This window comes from Oncorhynchus masou, chromosome 22 (genome assembly GCF_036934945.1).
Source record: "Oncorhynchus masou masou isolate Uvic2021 chromosome 22, UVic_Omas_1.1, whole genome shotgun sequence".
Classification (NCBI taxonomy): domain Eukaryota; kingdom Metazoa; phylum Chordata; class Actinopteri; order Salmoniformes; family Salmonidae; genus Oncorhynchus; species Oncorhynchus masou.
In genome coordinates, this window is record NC_088233.1 from 3212076 (window position 1) to 3219326 (window position 7251).

General features: G+C 39.7%; 1 pseudogene; it reads right to left on the reverse strand.

Moving 5' to 3' along the window:
* LOC135508904 (mitochondrial glutamate carrier 1-like) overlaps positions 1-6280 on the reverse strand; it is a 9532-nt pseudogene extending 3252 nt beyond the window's left edge.
* Positions 6281-7251: the final 971 nt, after the last annotated feature.

A 7251-nucleotide genomic window follows, 5' to 3' on the forward strand; every position in this document is an offset into this window, starting at 1 on the left:
CAAAATGGTTAAAAACAATTAGAATAAATGTAGTAATTGGACAATGAATACATTTCCTCCAAAAGTTTAGATCCGACATATTGACTGAATTAGAGCACATAAAACATTTTACAGGTTCGGACAAATAACAAATGGAGTTCAGGAATTTGTTTGAAATTCCGGTATTTAATTTATTGTCAAATTTATTTTCTTAGAATACACTCATATGTTCTATTGGTGTCAGATATTTTATAGGTATTTTGTGTTAAAATAAATAATATTATATGTGACAATTTGCATAAACACACGGGTGTATTTGCATATATGCAAATAGATTAACATAAAGGGGTGGAAGAGGGCTGCAACGACCGAAAACATGCTAGGCCCACCTGCACTCACCTGGCTGTCTAGACGGACTCATTAATTACTGGTGTTGTCACATTCTGTTGCATAATTGAACAAGTATATCACTAGCAGGATTACCCTCAGATTAAACATGTAAACATTACACCTCTAAACAGACTTTACATTGTTTGTGAGATCAGACATAATATCACTATAATCTGACTGTTCATTTTCATAAATTGCTTTCCGAAAGGTTGCTGGATCGCATCCCCGAGCTGACAAGGTAAAAATCTGTCTTTCTGACCCTGAGCAAGGCAGTAAACACTGTTGCCTGGGCGTGTCGATTAAGGCAGCCCCCCACCTCTCTGATTCAGAGGAGTTGGGTTAAATATGGAAGACACATTTCAGTTGAAGGCATTCAGTTGTACAACTGACTAGGTTGTACTTTCCCTGTACAACTGACTAGGTTGTACTTTCCCTGTACAACTGACTAGGTTGTACTTTCCCTGTACAACTGACTAGGTTGTACTTTCCTGTACAACTGACTAGGTTGTACTTTCCCTGTACAACTGACTAGGTTGTACTTTCCTGTACAAACTGACTAGGTTGTACTTTCCCTGTACAACTGACTAGGTTGTACTTTCCCTGTACAACTGACTAGGTTGTACTTTCCCTGTACAACTGACTAGGTTGTACTTTCCCTGTACAACTGACTAGGTACAACTGACTAGGGTGTACTTTCCTGTACAACTGACTAGGTTGTACTTTCCCTGTACAACTGACTAGGTTGTACTTTCCCTGTACAACTGACTAGGTTGTACTTTCCTGTACAACTGACTAGGTTGTACTTTCCCTTTACAACTGACTAGGGTTGTACTTTCCCTTTCATTTCAGCGCATCTCATTTGTAAACATTTCAACGGTATTAAATTATAACCTTTTTCAATTCCACCCATCAAAATAAATGTCTCTTTCTTATTTTTCTTGTAAATGTCGAGACGTTAAATCCCAGACGAAGCTTTGGCGTTCTGATAGATGCAACGGAAAGACAACGTACTGCTTTTGAGCCCATTTCAGACATTACCAGGTTGTTTCTGCAGTCGTAACGTTAACAGGACAAAATGACAGGCACAAGAAAGAGGATGAAAGAGTCCCAGGAGTTAAAAACAAACCAATAAAGCGACATTTAAGTGACAAGAAGATTAAGCACCTCTCAAACACAGGAAATACTGAAAAACACCTCTCAAACAGGAAATAGATGGCTGAAAAACACCTCTCAAAACAGGAAATAGATGGCTGAAAAATAACTCTTAAAAACAGGAAATAGATGGCTGAAAAAACCTCTCAAACAGGAAATAGATGGCTGAAAAACACCTCTTAAAACAGGAAATAGATGGCTGAAAAACACCTCTCAAACTGGAAATAGATGACTGAAAAACACCTCTTAAACACAGGAAATAGATGGCTGAAAAACACCTCTCAAACACAGGAAATAGATGGCTGAAAAACACTCCTCAAACACAGGAAATAGATGGCTGAAAAACACCTCTCAAACACAGGAAATAGATGGCTGAAAAACACCTCTTAAACACAGGAAATAGATGGCTGAAAAAACCTCTCAAACACAGGAAATAGATGGCTGAAAAATAACTCTTAAAAACAGGAAATAGATGGCTGAAAAACACCTCTCAAACAGGAAATAGATGGCTGAAAAACACCTCTTAAACACAGGAAATAGATGGCTGAAAAAACCTCTCAAACTGGAAATAGATGACTGAAAAACACCTCTTAAACACAGGAAATAGATGGCTGAAAAACACCTCTCAAACTGGAAATAGATGGCTGAAAAACACTCCTCAAACACAGGAAATAGATGGCTGAAAAACACCACTCAAACACAGGAAATAGATGGCTGAAAAACACCGCTCAAACACAGGAAATAGATGGCTGAAAAACACTCCTCAAACACAGGAAATAGATGGCTGAAAAACACCTCTTAAACACAGGAAATAGATGGCTGAAAAATAACTCTTAAAAACAGAAAATAGATGGCTGAAAAACACCTCTCAAACACAGGAAATAGATGGCTGAAAAACACCTCTCAAACACAGGAAATAGATGGCTGAAAAACACCTCTCAAACACAGGAAATAGATGGCTGAAAAACACCACTCAAACACAGGAAATAGATGGCTGAAAAACACCTCTCAAACAGGAAATAGATGGCTGAAAAACACCACTCAAACACAGGAAATAGATGGCTGAAAAACACCACTCAAACACAGGAAATAGATGGCTTAAAAACACCACTCAAACAGGAAATAGATGGCTGAAAAATAACTCTCAAACACAGGAAATAGATGGCTGAAAAACACCTCTCAAACACAGGAAATAGATGGCTGAAAAACACCCCTCAAACAGGAAATAGATGGCTGAAAACACCACTCAAACACTGAAAAACACCACTCAAACAGGAAATAGATGGCTGAAAAACACCACTCAAACACAGGAAATAGATGGCTGAAAAACACCACTCAAACACAGGAAATAGATGGCTGAAAAACACCACTCAAACACAGGAAATAGATGGCTGAAAAACACCTCTCAAACAGGAAATAGATGGCTGAAAAACACCACTCAAACACAGGAAATAGATGGCTGAAAAACACCTCTCAAACAGGAAATCTGAAAAAACCTCTCAAACAGGAAATAGATGGCTGAAAAACACCTCAAACAGGAAATAGATGGCTGAAAAAAACTCAAAAACAGGAAATAGATGGCTGAAAAACACCACTCAAACACAGGAAATAGATGGCTGAAAAACACCACAATACAGGAAATAGATGGCTGAAAAACACCGCTCAAACACAGGAAATAGATGGCTGAAAAACACCACTCAAACAGGAAATAGATGGCTGAAAAACACCACTCAAACACAGGAAATAGATGGCTGAAAAACACCTCTCAAACACAGGAAATAGATGGCTGAAAAACACCTCTCAAACAGGAAATAGATGTCTGAAAAACACCTCTTAAACACAGGAAATAGATGGCTGAAAAACACCACTCAAACACAGGAAATAGATGGCTGAAAAACACAGCTCAAACAGGAAATAGATGTCTGAAAAACACCTCTTAAACACAGGAAATAGATGGCTGAAAAACACCAAAACACAGGAAATAGATGGCTGAAAAACACAGCTCAAACACAGGAAATAGATGGCTGAAAAACACCTCTTAAACACAGGAAATAGATGGCTGAAAAACACCACTCAAACACAGGAAATAGATGGCTGAAAAACACCACTCAAACACAGGAAATAGATGGCTGAAAAACAATCAAACAGGAAATAGATGTCTGAAAAACACCCCTCAAAACAGGAAATAGATGGCTGAAAAACACCTCTCAAACAGGAAATAGATGGCTGAAAAACACCACTCAAACACAGGAAATAGATGGCTGAAAAACACCACTCAAACTGGAAATAGACGGCTGAAAAACACCACAAACTGGAAATAGATGGCTGAAAAACACCACTCAAACACAGGAAATAGATGGCTGAAAAACACCTCTCAAACAGGAAATAGATGGCTGAAAAACACCTCTCAAACACAGGAAATAGATGGCTGAAAAACACCACTCAAACACAGGAAATAGATGGCTGAAAAAACCTCTCAAACAGGAAATAGATGGCTGAAAAACACCTCTCAAACAGGAAATAGATGGCTGAAAAACACCCTCAAACAGGAAATAGATGGCTGAAAAACACCTCTCAAACAGGAAATAGATGGCTGAAAAACACCTCTCAAACAGGAAATAGATGGCTGAAAAACACCACTCAAACACAGGAAATAGATGGCTGAAAAACACCACTCAAACACAGGAAATAGATGGCTGAAAAACACCTCTCAAACACAGGAAATAGATGGCTGAAAAACACCTCTCAAACACAGGAAATAGATGGCTGAAAAACACCTCTTAAACACAGGAAATAGACAGCTGAAAAACACCGCTCAAACAGGAAATAGATGGCTGAAAAACACCTCTCAAACACAGGAAATAGATGGCTGAAAAACACCACTCAAACACAGGAAATAGACGGCTGAAAAACACCACTCAAATACAGGAAATAGATGGCTGAAAAACACCTCTTAAACACAGGAAATAGACAGCTGAAAAACACCGCTCAAAACAGGAAATAGATGGCTGAAAAACACCTCTCAAACACAGGAAATAGATGGCTGAAAAACACCTCTCAAACACAGGAAATAGATGGCTGCACCTCTTAAACACAGGAAAAGACAGCTGAAAAACACCGCTCAAACAGGAAATAGATGGCTGAAAAACACCTCTCAAACACAGGAAATAGATGGCTGAAAAACACCACTCAAAACAGGAAATAGATGGCTGAAAAACACCTCTTAAACACAGGAAATAGACAGCTGAAAAACACCGCTCAAACACAGGAAATAGATGGCTGAAAAACACCTCTCAAACACAGGAAATAGATGGCTGAAAAACACCTCTTAAACACAGGAAATAGATGGCTGAAAAACACCACTCAAACACAGGAAATAGATGGCTGAAAAACACCTCTTAAACACAGGAAATAGATGGCTGAAAAACACCTCTTAAACACAGGAAATAGATGGCTGAAAAACACCTCTCAAACACAGGAAATAGACAGCTGAAAAACACCTCTCAAACACAGGAAATAGATGGCTGAAAAACACCTCTCAAACACAGGAAATAGATGGCTGAAAAACACCTCTCAAACAGGAAATAGATGGCTGAAAAAGACAGATCCTAAGGTGGGCGGGGCAAGGCGCTGTTTGTTGAAGAAAGATGAACATGAATATAATGCAGTACTCAACAACTTTAACTTCTGTTTTCTAAACTGAAGTGCAAACACAGTTTAGGCTGGATGGCACTCTATTCCCTACATAGTATAGTGCCCAATGAGGGCCCCAGACAACAGTAGTGTACTATATATAGGGAATAGGGTTCTATAGGGCTCTGGTCTAAAGTAGTGCACTATATAGGGAATAGGGTTCTATAGGGCTCTGGTCTAAAGTAGTGTACTATATAGGGAATAGGGTTCTATAGGGCTCTGGTCTAAAGTAGTGCACTTTATAGAGAATAGGTTTCTATAGGGCCCTGGTCTAAAGTAGTGTACTATAGAGGGAATAGGGTTCTATAGGGTCCTGGTCTAAAGTAGTGCACTATATAGGGAATAGGGTTCTATAGGGCCCTGGTCTAAAGTAGTGCACTATATAGGGAATAGGGTTCTATAGGGCCCTGGTCTAAAGTAGTGCACTATATAGGGAATAGGGTTCTATAGGGCCCTGGTCTAAAGTAGTGCACTATATAGGGAATAGGGTTCTATAGGGCCCTGGTCTAAAGTAGTGTACTATATAGGGAATAGGGTTCTATAGGGCCCTGGTCTAAAGTAGTGCACTATATAGGGAATAGGGTTCTATTTCACAGTGTAGTCTTTGTAGCCATCAGCTCACCTGATCTGCTTGTCAGCCATTTATGTGAGGCGCGGCTGGTCGTCAGAGAGTTGATATGTGTCTGTTGTGCCAGTCAGTCCATCTGCTGCTGTTGTTATTTTTGTTGAGGGTTTCTTTCTTTAGTCTATAATGCAGTCTGTTTGCTTGGTTAGCTCTTCCTTAGTTTCTGTGTCTTTAAAACTTTGAATCCAAACGTTATTATTATTATTATTATTATTTTCGATCAGTCAGTTGTCTTGTCTGTCAGCTGGCCTCTGAAGCGCAAGAAGTTGAGGTTCGATAGGGAGGGATATCTGAAACAGGTGAAAGATAGAAGCTGTTAGCTAACAACATCAACGCTCGGGACAAAGGAGTTGTTTCCCTGACATACGTCAACAACTGTGGGCTTGATGAGGCTGGAGAGGGAGAGGAGTTATAGCACACACACACACACACACACACACACACACACACACACACACACACACACACACACACACACACACACACACACACACACACACACACACACACACACACACACACACACACACACACACACACACACACACACACACACAGTCATCATACAACATTGTTTCCTACGACTTGTCCTACATTGTCATGGTGGCCTTATCGTGGGCTGCTATACTCATTCAGTTAGCAGTATCCTCACACCAAAGGCTTGTTATATATTGCAATGCTTCAATGGATCAATAAGAAACTTTGCTGGCACACTACTAAAATCTAAATTGCGCCTAATCTCCAATATGATATTATGGCCTTTCTCTTGCATTTCAAAGATGATGGAACATATAAAATCATAGAACACACATATTTTTTTGTTTGTATTATCTTTTACCAGATCTAATGTGTTATATTCTCCTTCCATTCATTTCACATTTCCACAAACTTCAAAGTGTTTCCTTTCAAATGGTATATCCTTGCTTCAGGGCCTGAGCTCCAGGCAGGTAGATTTTCGGTGAGAAATGGAGAGGGAGAGAAGGGATCCTTAATAAGAGGTTTTAATGATGGCTGGCCATCAGAATACTGTACTGACATTACACTGGTGTTGCCCTATAGCAGAATACATCTGTTTGCATGTACGTTGCCCGGTGATGCTTGGTTTTGCGTTTACACGGTCTACATTATGTTCTGTATTGAATTGGTGAAGCACAAAGAAAAAGCATCCATACAAATAGACCGGTGGTAAAACTTAGAGAAAAGACGAAGGTTTGATTTATGTACCATTTATGTAACCAGTCAGTTAAAGAACACATTCTTATTTACAATGACGGCCGGATGTGATACAGCCTGGATCCGAACCGGTGACGAGGACTGAGACATAGTGTTATAGACTGCTGCGCCACTCGGAAGCCCCTGATGTGTGGTACACAGAAACACAGCCCTGATGTGTGGTACACAGAAACAGCCCT